This window comes from Nothoprocta perdicaria, unplaced genomic scaffold (genome assembly GCF_003342845.1).
Source record: "Nothoprocta perdicaria isolate Ctin4 unplaced genomic scaffold, notPer1 scaffold_22, whole genome shotgun sequence".
NCBI lineage: Eukaryota > Metazoa > Chordata > Aves > Tinamiformes > Tinamidae > Nothoprocta > Nothoprocta perdicaria.
This window is the reverse complement of record NW_020455415.1, coordinates 114,937-142,161: the sequence shown is the minus strand read 5'-3', so window position 1 is coordinate 142,161 and position 27,225 is coordinate 114,937. Positions and strand designations below refer to the sequence as shown.

Sequence of the window (27,225 nt, the reverse complement as noted above, 5' to 3'; positions counted from 1 at the left end):
TATGGCTCTGAACTTGGAGACCCTTCTCAGGGGGCTGCGGTGCCTGGTGACAGGGCAAGAGGCGACACATGAGGATTGAAACATGGGGAATTCCTCCTGAACACAAAAAAGCCCTTCTTTAATGTGAGGGTGGTTCAAGTAGAGTGCCAGAGACATTGCGGGCTCTGGGTCTGCTTTGCCATGGCCAAAACCTGCCTGGTCAGGTCCCATGCAACTGCTGTAGCTGATCCTGCTGAGCGGGAGGCTTGGCTCACGTTCTCCTTCACATGCCCTTCCAGCCCAACTCTTATGGGATCTGTTATCACTACAGAAAATGCATATATATCAAGTACAACACAGACAGGCTCTTTAGGCGGTGAGGGAGTTTCTTAGCATCTTCGCTGTTCCTCTCTGCAGTCGGTACCGCTTGGGGGAAGGTGAAGACTGAGCGAGCAGGGACTGCCCCACTGCGCGTGAGGGAGCGGGCGCTTCTGCGGGACCGCCGCATAGCGGGCCCAGGCCTGCTGCACCACGGCCTGTTCTCTGTGTCCCTCCAGGAAAGGGCCCTTCAGGAGCGGCAGGCGGATCAGTCTCGAGTTGTCAGGCGAGCGCGCAGGCCCGACTGAAGCGGAGAGCTGCTAAATTCGTTCAGGCTGTGAGACGAAGAGCAGCAGACAGCTAGAGAGCCTTCCAGTCCATTGCCAGACACCCGTGAGCTCAGCTGGCTGCGAGCTGGGACAGGGGAGCAGCAGGGGCTTTAGGCTGGGCTCCGTTTCCCCACGTTAGCCAGGGCAGCTCAGCGGCAGGGAGCTGCTTTGGAGCCGAGGCTGCGGTTACTGGCGCAGCTGCCCACACGTCTCCTCACCTGGGCGCAGGAGGAGCGCGATGCTCTGTGCCCCGTGCCCCGAGGCTGCCTCGCACAGTCTCAAGGCTATCGCTGTGCCCGAGGAGAAAGGGCAAAGTGTTGCGCCCTCAGGGTAGGCCAGTGCTAGGGAAAATCGTAGTGTAATTGGACTTAATGCTTTGAATCTGATTATGTAACATCCTCATCAAAATGTAACGTCAAAACGGAGAAAACCTGCTTACTTGTATCCACGGCAGCGCTAAACTTTTTGGCTATAGGTGGTGAAATAAGGAGATTAATCAACCCTGAGTTGTTTGACAAGGGCTTTTGTCAGCGTGTGACGCTGGAGTCACTTCTGGGAAATCTCACTCTCCTCGATGGCTTCTGAGTGCGGTAAACAGCATGAGCACCTCCTGGGTGGGAACAAAGTCTCTGCCTGTAGAGGATTCGGGGAATCGGCACAGTGCGAGGCTGGCTTCCCAAAGGCGCCCGGAGCGGTTTTCTGCAGCCGGCAAAGAGCCAGCTCGGGCGCTCGCAGGAAAGATGAAGAGAACACAGCAAGGAGAGAAGGGAGGCGAGGAAGGAGAATCGGGACATAGACACTGCTATGGTTTTGAAATAAATTTGAAACAAAACTTATTTTTGAAATGAAAAAGTAGGTTATTTGGATCTTTTGTAGTGTCAGGATGCTTGGAAGAGGCACATTCCTCCCGCCCGTAGTTCAAGGGCGGCTGTAAAGGAAACTGTGAATGAAGTAGCCCCCAGCTCCAGGAAATGCCTCTTTTGGGGTTTTGCTTTTGTTTGTTTGAAGCAATCCCTGTAAGTTATGCAGATTGATTTGTATCCCATTAGAAATGGTTGGGATGTGCAATAAAAATACCGTTCCTCTTTTTTTCACTTATAAGCACTTAGCCTGTTTTGTTTATTATAGTATTTTATAGTAAGGAATAATTGGCTAAGCCTGGCCTAATAGCACTACTTTTATATTTACAGGAGAAAAAAAAGAGAAAATTTTTGCTTAGGAGGTGATGGCAAGGGTTTAATTCAGACAGGTCCATGAAGTTTCTGTAGCAGCTGCTAAAACCAGTAAAAGTGCTTGCAATTCAAGTTCTAAGTAGTTCTGTTAGTGATGGTGGCATCTTCTTTTTCACATTTCTTTCTAGTCTGTCAAGCTCCCTCTACAAACTTGTCTTTCCATATACATACAACTAGCTTATTTACATGAGAGGAAAACAACATTCTCTTATGAAATGTGTTGATATATCTAATACCATATCTCCTGTACACTTCCAACTGATTTTTTTTCTTGCATTTTTTTTTTTTAAATTTTCATATTAAAAGTCAGTCTTGTGTTTTGTTGTTAATCCAGGTAGAAATTTATGAAAAAAACCCATACTTTACCACATTGATCAGAATAGCACTTAAAAATAATGACTTATAATTAATAATGACTTAATACTCACTCTTTAAAATTCACCTCCTGACCCAGATATTCGGACTGGAGAATATACAGAGGGCTGAATTCTCCTCTTATGTGTCTTCACATGCCTGAGGGGCTCTGTTGTCTTGCCAAGATTATTTCTTCAGTCTTTATTCCGCACTACTGTTTGATGACCCTTGCTGGTTAACAATTGCCATGTATTTCAGTTGCCAACTTCGGGCTCCTGGCTTTTATTTTCATACTGAAAAATTAGACTATTCAAAACACAGCATCTACCATGTATATGCTGTCCCAGTCAGTCTTGTACAAGCTTTTTATGCCCTTTCTTTCCCCAATTACATATTGTATTAGCACAGTGTCACTTTTATGTGCAGTAGGCAGTGCTTATGTATGCCATATTACTTAATATTGCTTTCACAGATTGCTACAGCCAGGAAGGTAGCAGGGTTTTATGCATGTCCTCTATACTTTAATGTCTTTTCAAACTCTTAATCCTAAGGGCATTTTTCACAAAGAAACTGAAAATAAGATGTGTGTTATAGTTTTATGCACAGAATTACAATCCCAGAACTTTACTAGGAATCTAAAATAAATTAAATGCTGAAAAAAAATAAAAAAAAATCTAGAGTTCTGTTTGCTTATAAAAAAATGTGAAACATATTAATAGATGCTAAAGAAATTTAGGATTCTATCAAAGCACGTGCAGTGAATAAGGCGGAGTCAAGACTGCATTTTTAAAATTCCCTAGGAAATTGAGGTATTTTCACTTCAAGGAATGAAGATGAAAAAACAAAAAAACAAACAAAACCTTCTAGCCACCTATTTAGCCCCCTACTCTTGAACCTTCTGCGGTCATTAAAATTAAATATTATCCTCTTGTCCTCCAGGTGCACGTGCAAGCAGACTTTGTGGGTGATGATACACCCAAACAGGGCTTTTAATGCATCAGTCTCTGCTGTATCTACATAACCTCAGTTGTAATCATGGGGTATGCAGAATCTTTTAAAACATTCAACGTCCAAAATAACAAGTGAAGTTTCATTACAGTGCCATGATTGTCCTGTCGTGCACAAATATTTTATGTTAGCTTTTAGCTTTGTCTTTCCTGTATGTTTCCTATGTTCATACCCCGTCCCTGGATTCTTTGGAAGGACCCTGTCCTTGCTGACTGACAGATCCCTCACAGTTTGGCCAGTCTCTCCTGCCATGTTCTCAGAAGTAAGAATCTGCCATTAAATTCTGGTTAACTATTGAACTGCTTGAGATCTCAACTGAGTATTACATTATACTAAATTTTGATGGATTATGACTTTGCTCTTAGAAAACATAAATGATTTGAGGTTTTTATTTTTTTTTTTGACTTGACCACCAACCTAGAAAAAAAATGTGGAGGGCATTTATGAAGAAAAATGAAAAAATCAGGCAAGAAAGAGAGATGGGTGAGAAATGAGTATCACTGGGCAATTTTTTTTTAGAATATGATTATCATCTAGTGGGCAGGTCTCAAGGAATGACTTGCCTGGGTGGTGAATGTGCACATCACACATCACGGGTGTTCTCAGTAGCACTTGCTCACAGAAAACAGCTTCTGTCTTCATTCACAGTCTGGGTATAATTTATAAGTTAACTGTTTGAATTATGTTTAGATATCAAACAGTCCTATGATCTGTATGAAATGGTTGTATTATGTGTTTTACATATCTGCAGTCATTCCTACTTTACCTAAGCTAATATAATTACATTAGCTACACATTAAAAGCATTGTAAGGAAGCTATACATTAGCAAAGCATTTTGCTTCTGGTTTTTCCCTGTAACTGTCTTTGAAAATGTAAAAACTTTGGAGTCAGGCACTGAAGTTTGATGGAATGTTTTTATACTGTTAAAATTTGCTTTTAGACTAAGTCATGGCAAACCATGTTTTTTTGCATGTTGTTTTGCTTGTTTGCTATGTTGTCAATATAGTATAGGAGCTGTGTGAACATTTTTTTTTTAATCACAAAGAGAAATTAGGTCAGTATATGTAAATCCAGTCAATGAGCTTTAGTTTAGAACTAGTTTAAATAATTTAATAGATTAAAAAAGTAATTCTGTTAATATATAAATTGTGCAATAGGGCTTTTCTAATGGTTGTATTTGTTTAAAGCTTCCTGAGACTAAGATGGTAATAAGAAGTAAAACCAGATAGCACAGATAATATTATAATATAATATAATATAATATAATATAATATAATATAATATAATATAATATAATATAATATAATATAATATAATACTATAAAATACTTGCATCCCTGTGAGCACATTCAGAGGTGGACATGGTTTTTTTTGAGGAGGAAAAGGATAGCTGCTATCACTGAAGCCCTTCTCAGACGAGAAATGTATTGCAAGGTAAGAGAATCCGATCAGAGGGCTCTTTTGTAACAACCCGTCACAAAGAATCTGTTTTACTCTCATAGCCGCCGTCCTGACAGTCAAGTGACAGGTTTTGTTAGGCCTTTTGAGCAGTCCATTAAATACAGCACCTCCATTTTTTGCATGTTTGGAGCAGCCCACTGCATAGCTGCTGTTTGAGAAGTGGGAGTCACAGCGGGGCGCTGCAAGAGCCTGGGGCCCCAGAGGTGCTGCCGGTGTAATGGGTGCCCGGCCGTGGGGAAGCAGCGTGCAGAAATCATTCCCATTAGGCTTGGTCAGTCAGGCTGCAGAACCAGACCCATCCCTTCCGCAGGCAGCTCTAAAATTCAGAGTAATAGTCACCTCTTAAACCTAGTTAAACAAACAGACAAAAAAAAACCCCAACAACAAGCTGTTCAATCCGTTATATTTCAACTATTTTCTTCTTTTGTGTGCTATCAGAAACAGAGGGGAACAAATAGTTAGGATATGACATTAGCAAGGAAGATTGTCTTGTTCCTGATTTCAGAAGGAATGATTGAAGCTAAGAAAATACCAATTTGGAAAATTGAGCTTTTGCACGAGTTAAATGGTGCTAAGTATGAATAATAGATTAATATTGTACCGCATTTGTGGTTTGCTAAGCAGCTAATCGTTTACATTTCGTGTCAGCTGGTGTCATTAAAGTACACAGCTGTAAATGTGCAATTAGAAAGGAGCAACTTTGAATGGCAGAGGTTTTGCCTAATCAAGATCACATTATTTGACGATAAGCCTTCAGATGAAAAACAAGTCACCCATAATGGTAATTTCTGGGTTTTGGAGGCTCAAGGATCCTCCGCTAAGTTGGTGGCAGCTTTCGCAGCAGGCTGCGTTTGTAAAGCGGCAGCTCCGTTGGGAGCCTCCGGTTCTGTTTCATCCCCTTGAAGAGGTCGGGGGCTGCAGGCAGGGCTGGCCCTCCCTAGCACTCTGCTGGGAAGGAGATTTTTTACATATAGATTGTGCTTTGGGGAAGGAAAGCATTGTTTTAAACAAGGCGTGGAAACAGCATCGTTTGCAAAGGTGCAGATGAAGCTACTGTTCTGAACTAACGCTGTTGCTAGTCCATGCTGCCACAATACCTAGACTGTTACCTATAAAGAGCAGCAAACCCTTTAACGCTAGAAACATTCTTTTATTGAATTTAAAAAGTCTTATTTTGTGGCAGAACAGAAATTACAGGTTTTCAATAGTGTTTCTTTCTTAAAAAATTGAAAGCACCACTATTTTGAATCCCTATTGCTTCAAGGTAGTTGTTTGGAAAGCAAAGGGGGTCCAGAGAGATTCATGTGAAGCGAGAAATTGGTGGCCCAGTTTTCCCCAGGCCAGGCACATTCAGCTCTCCTGAAATGTTTTCATTTATTTCCGGGCATGGATAAATTTGCTTGCCTGCACTGGAATTTCACCTGTCAGCGTAAACAGCCGCTTTTGCAGCAATCTGCCTCTCAGGCCCTGCCGCTGGAGGCCTGTGCTTCGCTGCTGGCAGCTCATCGAGGAGCACCCAAAGGAAACGTAGAAACGAGGCCACTCAGTTAGAAGAGGCAAGATACTTCCTTATGGATAAGGAAAGATGGGGAGAAAAATCGTTAGACTGGCTGCACTCTTTAAGTGCTGTGTATAATGAAGGACTATAGGGTTGTTTTTTTCTTAGATGGAAGTCACTCTTAAACAGGAAAAAGAAATACTAATACACTGAGCATCATTTCACTAAAAGATTCACGCAGCTAAGCAGATTTAGCTCTGCTTTTAAATAAATACAGGGAAATGTTTAACCCGTATTGTGTTGCCACAAAGCCCGTGCTGATCACACAGAAGCTTGGGAGGTCCAAGGACAAAGGGATTGGCTGCTGGAAACAGCCCTTTTCTGCACATGCTTCTGCACCCAGTCCAGCAACAGCACAGTTTTGTCAGGATTACAACGGGAAGGAGGGAGTGTTACCAGTTCTTAGCTCTCACTAATAAGAAAATGGGAAGAGAACTGTATCGCTGCATGCTCAAGGTAGTAGCCAGTTTTCCTTTTTCTCTTTCTTTTGGATGGTCGTTTAAATAGTTACAGTTTGTGACTTAGTATCAATAAGTTTGGTTTATCTGAATAGGGGAATTGTAAGGATATGGAGTTTACTCCTCTGGAAATGGAATTTATGTCTGGAAGGGGGAATAAACCTCTGCTGTGTGTCTCACTGAAGCATTTGACTTTGCTTAATTATCTAGGTATTACAGTCAATACAACTATAATTTATTTGATGTCTGGGGAGGAAAGACATTACTTTGCAATGTATTAAAGATAAATGAAATTCGGATTTGATTTTGATTATTATAATATTGGATAATTTTGATTATTATAAAATAACAAGAAAAAATAGCACATTGTTTTAGAGGCTATAAATACAATCTGTGTTAGACTTTGTGTCTTAGTAAATGTATTTGTGAGGATGTGTGTATGAGAAATGGAAAACTGAGCGATTATTTCTGGTATACTTTCAGGATATTGTTTTCTATTACTAGCTTGTCAGAATCATCTGGGGTTGGCAACCGCCAGAAATAAGATAGATAGGACAGAAAGATGGATTACTGGCTCAACCAACAGGGTACTTTTCAGAGGACTACTCATCAGTCCTTAATTCTGAAAGAAAGAATGACATGAGATTGAATAGTTGAGCTCTGTAATACTGAATACCATAAAACTGTGCTTAAACATCACAGAAACACAGAATGGTTGAGGTTGGGAGGGAATATACTTACGTACATTCTATATATCACAAAACAAACCTTTTTTCAGTTCCCTATGACTTTTTTTTTGTATTAAATAACTTTGTGAGTCATTGTAAACTAAAAGGAAATGCTAAATTTATCTATGTAATTAATTTAAAGAGAAACCTAGGTATTGCCTTTTCTACTACATTCAAGTTTTCCATTAAGAACATTAGAATGTTTTTAATTACTGTTCTGAATATATTTTATCTAAAATCATGTGGTCAGTCTGTAAAATGAAAATGGAATTTTTGTTTTTTGATTTTTTTATATTTGAACTTTTTGCATGATTTTGTATCATCATCTTTGCTCTTTTCATTCTTCATTGTCCTTGCCTGAAGTCTATCCACACTTAATCTATATTAGCATAAATGTTTCTAAAGCAACTATACTATTTGAATTTTATCTTTCTCACACATTTTTAAACAAAGCATTATACAGTTATTAATGCTCAGGTGCTGAAGAGTAACAGGTTTATATTACCCATCCACAACATGCTAATAGAAGAAAGAAAATGAAAAATTACTTAAGCACAAATATGTCTAATATATTAGCAAACGTGTCATATTTAATCTTTAGGCTTTTTATTAAACAAATTGGGTTTGAGTACATTTTTAAACCTTTTTCTTTGCTCCTCCTCTTTCTTTTTGTTTTGTTTTGTTGTGTTGTGTTTTGATTCATATATTCGTGGTGTTCTCTAAGGTTACGAATACTCCTCCATTAATTAATAAGTTTGGATGTGGAAGTATCCCTCGCCCTGGTAAAATCAATGCAACTTTTCTTGTTGACTTCCAAGACATTCAAAGTATAGTCTCCATGTGGCTCGCTCTGTGAATAATAATTCCAAGTTTTAAGTTGACTTTCAAAGGGGAAAAAGGTGCCATACAGTATATTAGTAAACCAAGATTGCTTCTTTGCTGTTTCATGTATACCTGAGCTGATTTTTGGATGTTCGGGTGCTCTTCTGTATGTGTTTTACACAACTCATGGGCACAATTTCATTGGAGTTTCAAGCTTTTGTTAAGCTCCCTCCTAAGAGACTATCAGAGAAAATAACCTCACAGAGAAGGAATCTGGTCGGGGACTCTAAATAGGTTAAAGCAGCAGATGTCAAGAAGAACTATAGCAAATATTTATTTTTGGAGCAGCATGAATGTAGTCCAGACATCCAAAGAGACTGATATCCTGACCATTTCACACGCAGCAGTTCAAAACAGTTCAGCAGTTGTTCTGGGGCAGTTTCTTTTCTCTCAAGAAAATATGAAAAAATGGTAATTCATTGATGTACATCCCAGGTTGTATATATTTAGTTCAGAGGTGTAAGTGAAACCATCTCCTCTCCTTCCTCTCCATATTTCATTAAAATGAGTCTTTGAGCTCTCTGGGAAAAGAGGGTCTGTGGTCTGAGAACCTGCAAAGCTCTGGGTTTGCTATGGAGTCTTCTGCACAAACTGCCTGTGGGTTTAAGACCCTACCTAACATGCCTAACAATTAGAAATAGCCCCTGAAGTTACAGCTGTTCCTTACCACTACTAAAAGGTGGACAGGGACAATTCTGCCCATCAAGGACGACTAATTGACAAGAACTGCTCTGCCTCCACATTGCAGTCTGTTTGAGAAAACGAGTCCCTTACAAAATAGGCTGCCCGAATGCACCCTGCATAACCTGCATTTCCTCTGGGCACTGCGAAGTCCCAGCAGCCCTAACACAGAGCTACTTAGTGCTTTTAGTCCAGGCTGAGCCAGCCAAGGCAGCGCCGGGGCCTGCGCGGGTGCTGCTGTGGCGCGGGCCGCTCCGGGGGCTGCCCAAGGGCGCCAGGCCTCATCCCGGAGCTCCACGCAGGCAGCACCTCTGGCCTCGCCTCGTGGGGATGGTTCCTGTTTACAAGAGGCGTTTCCTGGTGGGAATATCACTGGGGTGGGATTTGAGTGCCCAGGTAAAGACGAAGGCGTCGCTGTGGGCTGGCCAGGCCAGAGAGGCGAGCGGCGTGCAGGGAACTTGCGCAGTTACCAGGACAACAACGTGTTGGGCCCAGGGCTTTGTTATGTGGGAGCAACAGGCTGCTCTGAAAGGGCGGTTTAGAGAGTCCCTTGTGAGAAAATGCCTTTTGCCACTGGAAGAAACAGGTACAAGAGACGTCTGGTCACAGTTAACGTTTTGCCAGGTGACCGCAATTTCACAGTTAAAAAGAAAAAGCTTTTATTACAATTTTCTGAAAGAAATTATGCGATGAGCACTGATCAAATTGGCAGGAAACTAAACTGATCTTCCCGAGTCACCAGTGTAAGGTTTTGCATATTGTGCTAAGCCGCCATCAAAGTGAATAATAAACTACTGTTACTTTTCTACAGATAAGTTTGATATTTTAATGTGCAGCGTATCTGATAACAGGTGGCTGGACTGGTGCTAGTCTATGGCTTTCAGCTCAGTGAATAAGGGCTGCTTCTAGTGTCAGCATAGCTGAGTTTGCTCATGGGCATGTGTAAAGTAAGTGACTCTCCGGGGAGTTCTCATTAAGAAATTTTTGGAGACTTACTTTCAAAATTTCTAATTCTACTTGAGCCTTTCTCACTTGAAAGTTCAACTCTACACAAACTTAAGCATGGAAAAATAAGCAACAAAATTTGCTTTTTCTCAAGAAAACCTCAATCTATTTGAAATAGTGGTCTAAGCTAACAAAGGGTAGGAGGAGAGAGAGGAACTGAATGAAGAATTCCTGTGAGCAGTGGAATGAAGCAGCAGTTGATTTCCAGGCAGTTTCTCTCTCCTGCTGTTTCCTCGTGGCTTGAGGGATTGATTTGGAGGGCTTGGGTGTCTGTGGAGGCTGTTCCCTTCCTCTCCTCAACTAGGACTTGGGATAACCACCAAGAAGGTTGGAGACCAGGCTGCTTCCAATCAGCCATAAGCCCAGGTCTCTCACTTCCACGTGAAGTGCTGTGAACACAACTTGTCATGTGGTAGAGCTGCCACCAAAGGTACCTTAGGTCATGAGGAGACAGAGATAGCCAGTGGCCTTAAGCTGGGTTACTGACCCTTAGAAGGATGTGGCTGGATTTCCTAATGGTTCGGTTGACGTGTTTCTCTGTTTTTCATTCAGTAATATATGGAAATATGCATGGGCTGGGCTGGTCAACCTGCTGGGAGTGGCTATGATTGTGATGCTAAATGTAGTTAATTCTGAAACTTAGGAGTCTTAGCTTGGTTCCTAATGTTTCATATTTTTCTTAAGCTCCGTGTTCCTGGAAAAATACCATTCTGCTTAACTTGACTTAAGCTACATTGAATTTAGTATTGCAGCTATATCACAACATATATGATGTATATGTTGTTATTTAATAGGAAGACTTACATATTATTTTGGGTAATATATATATATATATATTTTTCTTTTTTTTCAGGTCAGGCAATAACATAAAGACCTGAGATCCAGGGAATGAGAAGGAAAGCAAAGGCATAGACCATCTCACTCTGAAGTTATTTGTACAAAAGTAAGTTCGTTTTTTCCTGCTAAATTTGAATGTGGCCTGTTTTCCCTGAGAACAAAAGCTACTGGCATGACATTTACATGCTATCAGGAAAGTCATATAATGTGTTCTGCATTTAGCTGCGTTTCCGTGTTTATCTGGGTAAACAGTTTGTGATCAGTATAAATTTTAACATGTCAGCTCAGCTTCTAAGTGAAGGACTCAAATATATTAACTAGAAAAGCAGCTAGAAGTATTTCATAGCCTCACATATTTGAAGGTAAGCTTAATCATCTCTGATGTTCATAGCTGCAGAGAACAGATGTCAGGACAAGTAAATAGGAAAGAAGAGAGTCGCTGCAAAATAGAAGCTAGAAGGGTCTGGAGATGTTTTATACTGGAAAGAGTTTTCCTCTAGCATAGGTTGCAGTTTTGATGATGGCTGTGTTACGAATTCTTCAGTCCCATGGTTCAGACCCTAAGGTTATCATGCCTGTTTTGGAAGTTTTGAAGTAAGCTTTTCTTGTTATCCTCTCCCTCCCCCACTTCGCTCTTATATTTGAGCAGCATAAATCTCTCAACATAAGAACAGAGATAGCCTTACTTGAAGTGACTGATAGCTGCTGAATAGTCATCTGTTTTTTAGTATATGACTTTCCTAAAAAAAAAAAAAAAAATTATTTTGGGGTCTTGAATGCGGTATTGTGTACAGTCTTCTGGAACAGACCTTTTTTTTGTAGTGTGCGTAGGCGTGGGTAGCTGCCAGTGCTTTCTCCCTCCTTTATGTGCTCAAGCAGACAGAGCGTCTGAAAGCATCAATAATAGGTTTAAAACACAGAAAGGAAGAAATAAGCAATGAAGTGTATTGCCTTCTGAACTGTATGCAAGTGGTGGTGCTAAAAGTACGACTTAAGACATGCTTTTTTAAAAAAAAGTTTTCAGGGATCTCTCATCACATGATTCTTGCGCTAGTCACTCAAGAGTTAAATGTAGCTTTCCTGAAGAGGACTCTTACTGTAAGGTTTTGTAACTGAAGTGCTCTAAAAAAAAAGAATAACCATTGAAGATTTTGAAAAGCTTTTTGGTTGGCAACTAAGTTAAGGAAGCTCTGAGGTTCTTGGCTTTGCTGGCAGCTGCTCTTGCTCACCAGGATCCTGGCACCCTATTGCTGAGCGCTCGTTGCCTGCATAGCTCCAGTTCTCCTGTCAGGCAATGCTACCATACAATACGTCCCCTGAGGCTGCTTGGATGAGTGACAAGCAGCCAGCTCCAAAGTGACAAGGGTTTGAATGTCTAATTGGGTCAGTGCACAGGTGCCTGCTCCTCATGAGTGAGATGTTCTAGCTTTTCTCTGTGACATTTTATTGTTTCCTCTCATTTCTCCTGTAGTTGTAAAGCCTAATTGTCGATGCTCTGGTGCAAGAGAATAGGCACTACAAAAGTGGAAGAAGGGCTTCTTGTCTTACATTAGACTGCTCTGGTTAAGCTCTGCTTACCACTCTAGTGTTGACTTCATGGGAGGCATGAAGAAAAGATGTTCTCAAATGATGGATGGATGTTGACAGTGTCACAGGCAATGTAGTGATTTGATTGGTGAGAACAAATATATGTTCTTAATCTGTATGTTGTGTATTCCCCATACTGGCTAGACCTTGAGTGATGGGCATCAGGAAATACTCTTGTATTTAGATACAGAGTATCTTGTATTTAGATACAGGCTGCTGCCTTTGGTCTCTTCCTAAGGGAACTGTAGAATCTTTGGAATGGAAGGGGCCACCCTCACAGTACACAGGTTTTTCCTTATGTCTAAGCGGAATTTGCTGTAATTCAAGTAGTCACCATTGCCTCTTGCTGTTTCACAAGGCAGCACTGAGAAAAGTCTGCCTTCATACTCTCTACAATCTGCATTCAGATATTTATTCACATTGATAAAATCCCCCTGATCCTTCTCTTCTTCAGGTTGAACAGTCCAAGCTTTCTCAGCCTCTCCTTGTATGAGAGATGCTCTAGTTAAGTGTCTCTTTGCTTGGACTTACTCCTGTATCTGTGTCTTTCTTGTGCTGGGGAGCCAGGACTGGACCCAGCGCTCCAGCTGCCACCTCAGCAGTGCCAAGGAGGAGGCTGGATCGCTCCTTCACAGAATCATAGAATCACAGAGTGGTTGAGGTTGGCAGGCACCTCTAGAGGTCATTTAGTCCAACCTCTACTCCAGCAGGGGCGCCTGGAGCACGTGGCAAAGGGCCAAACTCCAGGTGGGTTTTGAAGACCTGCAGGGAAGGAGACTCCACAGCCTCCCTGGGCAGCCTGTTCCAGGGCTGTGTCACCCTCACAGTAAAGAAGTTCTTCCTCATGTGGAGATGGAACTGTATTTCCTGTATTTCCTCCTTGCTCCTTGTGGTGCTGAAGGAGCTCTGCTGATGTGGCCCAACTCCTTCCCCACTGAGGTTTCCCTTCAAATGACAGGTCACGTTGGTCTGGCCTGCTTGCAGAGGCACAACTGTAAAACCTAATTTAGCTTTCCCCTTTCTGCGATGTAATTTGCAAAGCGGGATGAGAAGTTTAGTCCCACCAATTTATCACTCTCTGTGGCTGCTGGGTGGGACTGACTCCTGTTCAGCTTTGTGGTACAGGAAGTGTATGAGCCACTTAGGCAGGCAGTGCCACCCATTTGCTTGTCCTGTGACCACTGGTCCTGAACCTTTCCTCAGCCTCTCTTTTTGGTATAAAAGCTGAATTTTCAGCGTCTGTATTTTCATTTCATTTTTCACTGGCAAATGTTCCTTTTTCTCTTTCCATGTACAACCTGCCAAATGACTGCCTTAATAGACAGCTTTCTGCCTCCCTTTTCAAGCCTGATCAAAGACTCTTGGGGCTCTTTATCTTTGGCTGCCCCATGTGATGGTGGAGGAAAGTGCCTGAGGACAGGTGAGGAGGGAACTTAGTGGGAGGTGTTTGTCAACAGAAGATGAAGTTTAAAAATAAAAAGCTAGTCCAGAAAAGACCATGTCCATCATTTTTCAAGTAGGTGCGCACCAAGCACCAGCTTTTATTTTATTTTTGAGGATATATTCTTTCCCAGCTTTCTGAATGTTTTAAAAGTTGTATTTTAGGAGTCTCACTTTATATCACTTACAAAATGGAGTGTTTTCCATTTGCAATCCATGCTGTGCTACAGGTGTGTTCTGATATGGTATGTAGATCTGTAGGGTCCATATAAACGAGAAGCACTAATGTGTTCACTGCATATGGTTTTGCTCTCCATTTGGCACAAGTCTATGAGGGAGATTCTTCTTTATGAACTTCATGTCTCCAAGGGAGGGATAAATGCAAAAAGCTTTTCCTGCAAGAAAAAATTACTGAATTTCTGAGCTATTAATAACACATATTTTCCTCTGTGTGCATGTGAGAGAGAGGAGAGGAAGAAGAGGTAAACTTGAAACCCAAAGCTTTCTGTGGATATAAAACAGTCTTTCCCTTCTGCTCAAGGGTATCGCTCAAGGGCTGGAGAAGCAATCAGTAAGAGATCCCAACACTTCCCTGTCTCCGTGTTCTTTTTCTGCCCTTTCCTCTTTCCCTGCTTCTTTGTCTTCCTGATTGGCTTCACCAAACAGGTGCTTCTCACAGCTGCAGGCCTATGAAGTGCCCTTTGGGGCTATATGTATGTTTGATATGGATATCAGCCCTTATCAAATAGATTGGTGGATATCAGCCAATCCTGTTCTTGAAGTGTCTTTTTTTAAATTGTATTTGGCCTAAGGTAGGTACTTATAAATCCCACTCACTTCACGTTATGGGAAGTTATCAAAAACTTACCAATGGCTTTTTTTTTTCCTCCCCTATGTTATATATCCATTTTATCTAAGAATACCTCTGTTCAGTGAAACAGAAGAAGCTCTGCAGCTTCGTAGCCAACACTGTGACTATGGCACTGGGGCATTCGCAGTTATCAGAAATTAGAGCTTAAAACTTGTGTGCTGTTGTAGCAAATCACAGTGAAAGAGGTGCTGAAATAATTTGAAGATAGAAAAGTGCAGATTGCAGAAAGGGCTATAGTTTTCTGCACAAAGAATGATTTTCTTTATTCAGAACAAATAAACAAAGTTATAATATGAAAACTGTTTAACTATGATTAAATCCAGTTTCTTTTTTTGTTTTATTTTTTAAATGTGGCTTTCATTAGTTTCATATAATTTAACATATATGATACTTTTATTCCAACTACAGTTTAAATGACTCCTGGATCCCTGTTCCTCTTCTTCTTCCTACATGTGTACATGTATTCCAGTATTTTATAAAATGATGGAGAATTCAGAGGCAAAGATACGAGGAACAGAGATTAAAGCTTCCAAACTATATTTCATTTTTACTGTTTTCCAATTTTTAACCATATTTTTAGATAAAATATGATAATTGTCTTTTAATTTAAAACATGTATCTTTTATTCTTAGTAAAACACCTGGTGCTCTCTTTTTTCTGTTCTTTTTTAGCTACTGTGTTGCTAGGGCACCCTCAGGTATTACAAAGTACTGAGTGGGAGAAGGTCCCAGTGAAGTTGGAAAAGCAGGGAAATTATGTTGTATGAAGATCTGAGCATAAAATATCAGGAGTAATATTTGAGTTAAGCTGGGAAGATACCTTGTTTTGTATTAAAGTATGAATTTTTTGCAAAATGTTTATCCTTGATTTAAAAGCTAAATAATGCGGTTAAGGTCAGTTCCTCATAGGAATGCATTTCAGCCCAGTAGACAGGCCTGAGTATCTGATGTTTACAAATCTGAATTTTTTGAATTGACAATTTAAAAAGAATTCACTAAAATATTCGTAATAAAATGTCATGAGTGATTAGCATTCTTTATTCTAGTATAAAAATATTTTTGGCTTTGTAAAGCAGTTGTTTCCAAATGATAAAAACTAACTAGATTAGTCATATCATGCTAGGCTTTATGGCAGCTCAGTATTATTTCAATTTACATTGCCCTGCCAGATGATACATTTTCTTGAATTGGGTAAGCTGCATAATTTATAATAATGTGCAGTTATGTGAGTGGTCTGAGGATCTTTACTGCAGTTAATCTGGCTCTGTCTTTGAAAAAACTTTGCTTGCTCTTAGCCTTCACATTTCTTGTGCCACAGGAATTTTGAGTCCATTTGCATTGTTATACAGGATTATTTATCTCAGAAAGCTACTAAATCTGACAATCTAAAAATGTTTCTGTAAATAAAAATTAGCCATTTTATGCTCCTCTCCCTCTGTCTTCCCTGTGTTGCTGCTCGAACCTTGTCAACTTGAACTGCGTGGTGAGAAGCAGACAACTTAAAGGAGCTGCTAAGAATGATAAAACCAGGTCCCAGAGGCTAAATAACTGTAGAAGTCTAAACTGTCAAAAAACAAAATAAAGTGGAAACAGTGATTTTCAAATAGGAGTTGCAACCACAATGACCTGCATGAGCATCCCCGGTCTCCAAAGCACTGCCCAGGTTCAACCTGAGTGGGTTTGGGGGGACTGTCGCCCCCGGCGCTTCCCTGCGCTGGGCTGGGAGCCTCCACGTGGCTCCGTCCCGTCCGGATCCTGGTCCCTGGCGGCGGGAGCAGCGCCCCGGCCCCGCGCTGCCGCCGCAGGCACCGGTCCCGCAGGGCTGCGCGGCTGCCCCGAAGCTTTGCTGGCAATTTGCTCCGCAGTTACATTCCCAGGAAGGACTTCAAAGCGGGCGCTTGGCTGGCAGAGCGGATGCTGGGCAGCCAGGCGAGGGAAAGGAAAATGGTACAAGGAAGAACCAAACCCTGTAGGGACTTTTTCACCAACTGTCACACCTTCCCATTTGCCTGTGGTTGCTCAGACAAGTTCCTCTGATCGTCTCCTCCCTGAAGTGGTAGCTCTCAGGCCACGTAGCCTCTGAAGGAACTGAAGCTTCCCACCCGAAACAGCAGAAGGCAGAAGAGCGGTGTGCGAAGGAATGGGAAGGCAAAAGAACAGTGTGCAAAGGAATAGCTAGTGCCTTTCGAGCCGTTGTACAGTTTTGAGATAGAGCTGCATTGCAGATGATGATCCGGAATAACACACAAAAACCATCCTTTGAATTTGTTTGCATGGAAAAACACACCACAACCATCCTTTGAATTTGTTTGCATGCTTGAAAGACAGCATTAGTTTTCTTGGACTGTTTACACAGCGCTTAAGAGACAGATCATTTCAACTCACAGACAATGTCCCTTGCAATATATTGTAACATTTTCCCCCAAACGTGCTGCTGTGCTTCTGCATGTTTCACAGATTCAGCTGAGACAATTCTTGCTATTAAGAGTAAAGATAGTGTTGTGTGCTCTCTGGGACTTACTGTGACATTTTGTCTTTGGGATGGGAGGAAAATATTTACGAAAACAATGAGATGGTTGAGGAACCTGCAAAAGCAAAAGCAATTGAGATGCAACACATGAGACTGATTAGTGAAATGCTTGTGAATCCAGTTCATTCATTAAAAGTGCTGGTAAGAAACAAAATATTTCTTCAGCTCGCAGATGTTAAAAGTGGAGGTGGGATTTAAAGGGAACCATTCAAGAGTTCTTTTTCCAACTAGAGAATTGAAACTTGTTTCTTTTCTTTACACAGCTCCCCTAAAACAATACCTAGTGTGAAATACAGTTGCTTTTCTCAAAATTGTCATTAAGTATGAGGCTGCCGAATTCTAACGTACTCTGTACATCAGCTTTGTAAGTTAAGCCTCTGTGAAAGCAGTTTGCTCACCACACAGGCATGCTTTGTTTAGTCAGTTGAAAATTAGCACAAGTGTAGAAAGGCTGATGGGGTGTTTTGCTTGACTCATTTTTGGGCACTGATGTAGAAGAGCTCACTCTTAAATTGTAAGGATACGAGATCATCACCTGCTCTTTCTCAAACCAAAGTGATCCTTTCGGGGTGCTTTGGTGCTTCCTTCTGATCTCCCCAAAGTAAGATATGAAAAAGATTTTAAACGTTTGATTCTTCAAGCTGCTCTGATGAGTGTCCTGCAGGTAGCCTGCATGGAGGTGCTGGAGTACAGCTAAGTAGGAAGAGCCACTGGAAAGGACCCATGTATTCCACAGAAACAATCATTTCAAAGGCTTTCCACAAACACTGAATGGAACTGGCATCACTGTCCTTCAGTTATCCCAGCATTATTGTGACATTTAGATAATGCACTTTAAAACTAAAATAGGGATCCATTTATTAATTTTAAACCTTACCTTTAGGGAAGCTGGAAGAGGTGGTGAAGTGAGAAGGAAAATTACATAATCGCATTTTGATGCTTGTGGTACTTGAAGGGAAAGAACCACAATGAGCTGCCTTCAACCTCTGGATTCACCGTATCATATCAAACTGAATAAAGGGTGCTTTTTGTCACTGTAGATGTTTATTTTACTTGAAAATTCCACAAAGAATGATTCATTTTATCCTTTTCAAAAACCAACTGCAGCAGGTTCTCGTATTTACACGGTAGGACTGAGCACTCTAAGCATCAGAAATGGCTTCCATGGAAGAGCAGCTAAGATACCAGAGCATTGATTCCTTGAAGAGGGGAGCCCTACACATGCAGAAGTCACCTGGACTTTGGACAGTGACACAGTGTCATTGCTTCTTGTGGTTACTGCCTTTTCTTCCCAGCGTGGTGGCACAGACTCCTCGTAGAGACTTGGAGTCTTGTGATCATGACCCTGCATTAGCTCAGAGCTGGGATCCAGGTTTCCTCCTGCTCCCCAGGGGCTACCAGGCTGCTGCGCATAGCGATGCTGCTGCCTCCTGCTGTACTCCAAGTCATGGCATGGCCTCAGGCCAGGCGTTTAGGCTCTGATTCCTGGTTTCATGCTGGTGTAATAGTATTTAGGACTCTCAGGAGGAATAAAATGCAAACATTTTCAGTATTTGAGGTAGGTATGCACAAGCACTTCTTGTATGTTTGATATGATAGAGAATATGGATCCAAATTAATGATGTATATTCTGCCCTGGAACTTTTTTGTCCCTATGGCATTCAGTGCTGGAAAGCCTGTGTCTGTTTTTTGCTGGTTTTGCTTCTAGGTTTTTGGGCAGATCTCGTGGCTTGTGCTGTGGTGTTTGGAATTTGCAGGCTGTGGCTCCTCTGGCTGTCCAAGATCCCCAGAGAGCTGCTGAGGTTCCAGCAAGGGGAGGCTTCCAGGGCTGCATGGCCTAGCCAGTCCAAATCAAGATACTCTTCTCCAGAGGAATCCTTAAGTGATCAAATGCTACAAACACTAAGTCGCAGCCTGTAACAGCTCTTAAAATGTTCCTGTCGCTGGGATTTCGCTTTCAGAGTGTCAGCTCTTTCCCTGCGCCTGTTGTGTGGTGACAGTCACTGCTGTTGGCTGTGAATTTTGTGCTGAGGGCTTCAAGCCGTCTTCAAGAGGAAGCGATACTGCCAGGAGGAGGGAGCATCCGAGGAGAAAAGTTCCCAGGGCCGCAGAGCTCAGACACAGCCATACTGCAAGGGCAGTATACGGTACGTGCGTTTGGACCTCGGCAGATGTCAGCACTTGTCTCTGTTACCCACGCGGTCACCTCAGCTGTCGTTTGGGAACAGCAGCTGCCTCTGGCGTCGTGTGCGTGCGACAGGGCTGGAGATGCGGAGCCTGGAGATGCGGTTTGTGCGGCGCCAGCGCTGTCCGGAATTCCATGCTCCCTGCTCCCTGCCACACCTGTCAGGATAACAAATTACCTGGCATGTAATCTTGTCCACATTTTAAAACACAGTATCCCAGCAGAAGTTCAATTCTGCGTCCAAGAGGCACCCACTTTGTAATAGGGTATGGGGCTCCTTCGGTATTCAACCAGAGAGTTCCCGTATTTAATCGTTAGCACTGTCGGCCTGCAGTGAGGTCATTTTGGTAGATGGTGTAGGAAAACTGCAGGAATAAGCTGCACGTGATTCAATTGCTTTTCCCAGTTGATTGTTATCTGTAACAACCTACGTATGTAAGAAGACCTACACAAAGATGTACAGGTACTTTTCAACTTAATTCATTTGAAAGGAAAGTGGTCATGAAAGGACATCAAATACTTTATACATATATGTGCTATATATTTATATACACACACTATATTTGTACATATGCACCTTGCACTTACTTGAACATTTTCACTAAGCAACAATTATAAACCCTTTGCTTTTTAAGATACCATAACTGCTCATTCACAGTGGGGAATGACTGGGGCAACTCACTGTGTGGACCTCTCTGTGGCTTTCAACGCACCTCAACGTGGCCTGTAGACTTCAGCATGTTCTTTAAACAGCCAAGTCAGCAGAAAATGTTGTTGCATCTCAGCCTGCCTCATTTCTCCTTGCTCATGGGTATTGCTCTCCCTCTGTGGCAGCCAGCTGAACTCATCATTTGATCTTTCCCCTGCTTAAACCTTGCTAATTTTGTCTTTTAATTGAGCTGCCTGGAGGAGGGTGATTGTCCAGAACCTTTCAGGACCCCTAGTATTCCACTGATGAGATTAACTTGGGCACAAGCCTACAGTAGGGGACCCAAAGCCCTTATAAGCTGAAAAAGAATTAAGGATCCCGTTTTTTTCTCATGTGCATTTGCATGAGTCTAAAGATGGAAAACTAAAAGTCCCTAAATTAATTAGGCAGAGGCAAGGAAGATAAACCTCAGTTTAGACTGGATGATAGTCTGAAGACTCATAAACTCTATGCTTGACAGTAAATCAGTAGGAAATTGTGCTGTACGGGTGGAGAGAAAATTGCATAAATGCATAGGGTCCCCAAGTTGCACTTAGCTCCGACCAGTTTTCATTAGTAAAATGTAGCAGGTGAGTTCAGACTTCTAATTAAACACCAGGGATTGCTTCTGCTCTCTGTGCCAAAAAGATCAACTCTAAATTTTGTAATACTGAAATTCTGTAGTTTTGCCCTTTTTTTGCAACCTGTATAAGGCTTTTGTAAAATAGGAAAATATTATATTCAGGAAAGCATCTAAGGAGCATCACCATTTTTTGGCTTGAAATAAATGATTAATCTATGCAAGAATCCAAAGCAGAAACTCTGTTAAATAATGCATGCATAAAGAATATGTAATCTCATATTTACCCCACAGAGGCTTTTGTTTTGGGATTCTCTTCTGTATCTTTTAAAAATTAGCAGATGAGAGTACTTTAATGACTCAGTAATGTCATCTGTCTGGCATCAGGAGCCCTCTTTTGCAGTAGCTAAGTGTCTTTTGATATGTGACATGGTCTGTTAATGTTGCAAAGCTTTCTGACTTCACTAAAGGGTAAGTGACTGAGTATCAGCAGTTTCTAAAGCCTTTTAATACTGCAGAAAGAACAGAGAATGAGAGTGTACAGTGCTAGAACAGCGCAACAAAGACTAGACATAAAAGAATGTTGATGCCCACTTAGTTTCTAAAATATTTACAGTTCATATGGGTTTGAATGAATGGTTTTCACATGTGTAATTTTATTCTTCAGTGTCAAGAAGTGTTATTCAGAAAACAAACTTATGCAAGGAAACTATCAGATGTTCAGCCACAGAAGCAAGGCCATTTCTTGGAAAGCTCTCATCCAGGCATCTCTCAGCACACTCGCTGCTTTTTGGAATGACACAAAAGAGCCATGAATTGCCAGTAAAGATTTTTTAAAGGAAGATAGAGCCTTCACATGTTAAAACTTAAACTAGGTTTGTAAGGAGATGATTGGCCTAATCTAGTGGCAAAATGAGTGAAAAAAATATACACTAAATACACACTCTGCTAGACAAAAATCCCCAGATCGGTATCAGTGGATTAATCAAAAATGCTCCCCCCTTGTTTTGTACTTCCTCAAAGCAGGTTGTGATTCCAACTGGATAAAAAAGATGGAAGAGTTCTCTGGGCATTGTGGAAAGCCCGTCTTTCTGCAGCCTTTAATCTCAGTCAAGCAGCAAAAGGAGGGCTACCTGCTGTGACCATCAGAGGGGCGGCTTCACCTGTTTGAAAAATAAACTTACTTCCATTAAAAAAAAAAAAGTTGATGTGTTTTCCATTGAATTCTGCATGCAATAACACCATTTATAAAGAATTCAGTAATAAATTTGTGACTAGCGTAACTTTAGAATTGCAAGTTTAATAGAACGTTTCCTTCAAAAGTTCTTGTGCCTCCCTCTATAATGAGCATCCTTGGGCATCCTTCTGTAATCGTTAACCCACAGCTTTTAAAGTAATCGCCCAACTTCAGAGTTCAGAATAGTTATTTACTGAATAGTCATTTAATAATAGTTACCTTACTGGTAAAGGTTGATACCGAGAGCCTTTGCTGCTAGTCTGGGAGTTACACAAGAGAGCTAAGCATGTTCTCAGGGAAAAAAAAAATTTCCAGTGAAAACTAAAGGCTTCCTGCAGATTTGGAGGAGGGGATGGTGTGCACGTGTGTCTCCCCTCACACAGGCGAGGACGTGGCCAGGGAAGGACAAGAGCCCGTGATGGGAAGGGGCCTGGAAGCGAGCGGCTGAGCCAGGGAGCGCAGGAACTGCCTCTGCGCCTTGCACGGGCTGTCGCGTTGGGCTCTGCTAGGTATGTGCAGGGCATTTTAAAAAACTCCACTTTGGAAAAATCTGCACTCCCAAATATTTCTTATCGTACATGTGAAAAAATCAGCACTGATCTTACTGGACTGTGCTAAGACAGTGCTTCGAAAAATTCTTTTTCTTTTAAAATTGTACCAGTAGGTGAAATGGGAGTAGCACTCAAAACCTCTTTAAAATATTTATTCCTCTTACAAGTTTTCATTTAACATGACATGTAGTTTAATTGATTATTCAGCAAAAGTAGGCTTACATTTCTGCTATAGCAAAGTGAATTTTGATGGAGAGATTGATTAATTTTGCTGCTACATCCTACTCCAAACAGAGGAGCTATCCAATGTTCTGTCAAGGGCCTTCTTCATATCTTTCTCTCTCCCTGGAATACCTGTAGAGAAAAAAAAACTTCAAATACAGAATTTGCAGTGTATGTAAAAAGCATCCTGGTAAATGTATGTGACATACAGTACTGTAATAAAATTATTCCGCAGGACACTGCATATGCTGGTCTGTAGGAGTTGCCTACACTTATTGTAACTATTTTATCCAGAATTTAAAAAAAGGTTATTTGAATAAAATAAATGTAAAGGGTTGATGGATATACAACTCAGCAAGGGAAATGCAGTAATGGTTTGACTTATTGCGTACTTACTGTGTTTGCACTTCTTCAGGGGGTGCTTTTTAAAATGGAAGTTCACATATCTGCTGGAGTGCACCAGGAAGAAGGCTGCAACTCTTCACAAAGAAATACAAGGCTGTATTTTGAATCCTAAAGATAGCAAAAAATAGTTGCCTAGACTAGAATTCCTAACAGAAGTACACAGTGAAATTCCTCTGGAAGTGGCTGAGACACTGGGAGAAGGGTGCGTGCCCTGGGCCCTGAGTGCCCTGGTGCAAAGGCCTGGGCTTTGCTGGGTTCACTCTCACCAAGGGGTGTCTCAGGGCAGCGTGTGAGCACAGCGGGGCTGAATCAGCTCTTCTCTCCACTCAATACGAGGCGTAATTTCACTCAGATTAATGAGTTCTACACATGCAAAGTGATACGAGTAAAATGGAAGTAAATCAGTGTAAATCAGTATGTTTAAACGTTTTATTTGGTTAAATTGTGTTTGAGAGAGGGCATTCCTGGAAGCTGCAGTTTTATTTGGGAAGTAGAAATGAAGGGTTTAACACCAGTGTGGTTAAACATCACAACTGTCATCATTATTTACGCAACTGAGAACTTGATCCTGTCAACACATATATAAGTTTCAGAATTCAAGGACTCCTGGTGAAGCCACCTGGACTGCTAATATGCTTACATTAAAACATGGTGTCTCCTCTAGTAACTTCAAGGTAAGGCCATGGGCATTTCTGTGCTCTGGTGCAGAGTTACCGGAGTTGGCTGAGGCCAAGCCTGTGCTAAACCTGTGAACACTGAACCCACTTGCTCATAAAATCCAGCCTGGTGACCCTTCCTTTAGGACCCAAGCTGGCCAGGCATGTTCTGCACCCTTGACGGGCTTCACTTAGGCCTCCCTCAGATGTTCTGCTATGTGATATAAGCAGGTCTTATTTCACAATACTGCTTCCCTTACTATATCTATTGATTAACTTTATTCTTGCCATATTCTGTTCTCTGTGGGTAAAAGTCCTGTTTCTCAGCTCTGAGAAAGCACTGCCAGTGATGCTGGCAATTCTCCTGTAAAGTTTTCAGTTTCTGCCTGTCTGATGAAGATTTAGTCAGAACAGGAGCAGGAGGGCTGAGACCTGGAAAAGGAAATGCTCCTTCTCGGGCGTGCTGGAGTCTGTCTAGCTGCCTCCTTTCTCTCATGTGCATATGAGAACGAACATGCAAGGGCCTCTTCTGTCTCCTCTTGAGCTTGAGCTGTCTGTGGGAACCCATAATCTTCATGAGATTCTGCTTTTCATTATAAAGCACTCCTGGGTGCCCTGAAATTTCTGCTTCTTCAACATGGCTGAAATACTGTTGTCGTTTTCTTCCATGGATCTGTCCAATCATCTCTTCCTTGGATTGGATGATTTTTGTTTGTTTTCTTTTCTCGTTATTACTATGTCTGGAAGGATTTTTCCTTTTTATGAGATCAAAGAAGTAAAAGTTTTAATGCAAGATTTTGATGGTAAAAGGACTAAAGGAATATTTGCTTATTGCATCCTGCAGAATGTTTTTAAAAGCTAGAGGCTTTTAAAAGCTAGTGTTACCATCTAGGAGTAAATGGGGTATGCCCAAAGAGCTGCTTTTTGTGAAGGAAAATATGGAGCAGTACCAGTGTTTGGGTGAAGGAGGGTTTGGGTGAAGGAAAGAGGACATGAACCTCTTTCAACTAGACGTGGAAAGAGGACGTGAAGGGCTTAAGGTGAAGTGGATCCATTCTGAATGGCTGTTTATGAGACTCTGCTCAAGCCAGCAAATGCATTGTTGAAGTGAAAAATGTTCTTGAAAGGAGTGAATACTAGAAGGTAGGAGCATAAATCACAGGGACGGGGTGAAGAAACTAGGTCCTAGCTGAAAACCATGCACAGGAATGGTCATACTGAGCAACTGATTAAATTGAATAAAATTGCTCTGTGTAAATGAAATTTGAAAACTTTTAATAGCAGCATGGCAGAATTGCTTGTGAAATACAGTAAGATGATTTTGAGAAGCTAATAGTTTGCCGTAGCAAACTTCTTGCTGTAGGGTGAGCAGGTGGTGAAAACTATTTGGGAGGTTGCTTTGAGTAACATCTATTTTTACCTTTTTGAATATTGTAGTGATTTAAGAAACTGTGGTGGATGTTGGTAATCTTTCTCCCACATAAAACGGAGGAACTCAAAGAGAAAAGCTGATTTTTTTTTAAAAAAAGCTTTTGCCCATGAGTATATTTGGAGCTGTTTTACTTTTCTGCTCATTTTCCTTCTTTCTGCAGTGTATCCCGCACCACTGCCTCGGCAGGGAGAACAGAGCAAACCTGGCCTGATAGGAATAGGTTATTATGTTTGGTTCCAGCTCCGTTCCATGGAGACTTAGACTCAGGGTGTAGTTTCAATCATGTCACCTTATTTAATTTCAAACTGCTCCCCAAAAAGAGGTAGCCCCTTTTGGGTGGTCTGTGTCATGTCAGAAGCTGGAGTTTTCTTCCACAGATTTGTTTCCTGTTGGTCAACGAACTGATGTAACTGAGGATACTGCAGCTCTTAATCCAAATGGAAGGCAAGGGTGCAGGGACGTGCAGCCAGGCACAGGAGTGCAGACCAGGACTTCTCCATTTTACCCTGTCTTTTTGGCAGCATTAAGTCACGTCTAGCCTAATGCCCAAATGCACCCACACTTGATTTAAGTACTAACCCTTTCACTGCATATTGGACTGTTTAGAGCACTCTTTGCAATAAATGAATAAATAAGATTAAAAGAACAGGAAAATAAGGAGTATGGACATTGAATAGATAGCTTTAATATTTTTGCAGTTTCCTCTTTTAGTTTTGGGAGGTTAGTTCCATAATGCTGTGACTCTGCTCAGGAGCAAAGAGAGGATGACTTTGAGATGTGCTAATGTCTGTGAACTTTCATACTTGCAGTTTTTTAGGTTGTAATGCTGAAGATAAAGTACCTAAGTGGACCTTCAAATAAAGCAATATGATCAAGAGACTGTAGTAACTGCCAGCAGAAAAGAGCAATTCTGGCTCTTAATGCTGTTACAATAGCAAAGGGAATTTCATGGCTAGCCTCATATTTTACTCAGCAGTGAGTAAAGTTAACTAAGGTTTAACTGTATTTCCTTTCTTAATTCAGATTCCACTTGGATTTTTTTTTCTGACACAAGTACCTTGACCCAAATGCATTAGAAGGGTTTCATTTATAAACAGTATTTTTATTATCTATTTTAAGTCTTTTGAGTCTTTCCCTCCTGTATACAACAACATCCAATCTCTCTACTAAATTAGTGCAGTGACTCAGGTAAACTCTGAATAAATATTCGAGAGCACATATGTTTGAAGTTCAGAGTGCCTCAGTCATGCCACCTGTTGGCTTTCTGTCTGGAAATTCAGGTTTATGATATTAAACATGAAGTGTATACTACTTTTCCCAGCATATACTGATGGGAGTACATTTTGCAGTGTTAAAAATAGCCAAGATTGTCAGCCGTTAGGGAAGGAATGTGGTTTAAGCAGAGATCTTCTTATCTTACCTGGCAAATTCCCCAGCAGCAGCATTATGGTGTCAGAAGTTGCTTAATCACTCGCTGTGGCCAGGCTGGCTCCAGCCTAATGCTGGGAACCCACTGTCAGGATGGAAGGAGAGCGGGAAAAGGGCTTCCCGCATCCCTGCCATGCCCACAACTTTCATGTAGTGCCTTTTTTTACAGCAACTATCTCCAGTTACGGAACCCATTACAAAGTTTGAAATATGTGTGTGAATTGTGAGGTCTCCTACTAATGCAGGACAAAACCTGTAACGCTTCTGAGTAAATATTAAGAGGTGGTAACAGGTCAGTTGTCTTTATCTTTCGCTCGTAGTTGAAATGAAAAAATCTAAAGATGTGAACATTAAAGAGGCTGCAAAGTCTCCTCCTTTCAGGGTTATGGGAAGAGTGCTCCTGTGCCCTACCTTTTCCTAAATGTCTTGTTGCCTGCATGAGCTTTTTTCCTGGTGGGATAGAAAGCTGGCAAGGGTTCCTTGGTCACTGTGCCAGCGTGTCCGCAGGCAACCCACACAACATAGTCCCTTTTGTGAACTTAAAATTAACACGTAATTTAAGAAGTTTCTTCCAGGATCTCAA

General features: G+C 41.5%; 1 protein-coding gene across 16 annotated transcripts in view; it reads left to right on the top strand.

The window, feature by feature from the left end:
* Positions 1-27,225, top strand: part of NRCAM (neuronal cell adhesion molecule) — a 109,177-nt gene that overhangs the window by 10,989 nt on the left and 70,963 nt on the right. For all 16 annotated transcript variants that reach the window (XM_026038927.1, XM_026038928.1, XM_026038926.1 and 13 more), the window contains one exon: positions 10,848-10,937. The gene's annotated coding sequence lies outside the window, so the exon portion shown is untranslated. Of the gene's footprint in view, positions 1-10,847; positions 10,938-27,225 lie in introns of those variants that run through there.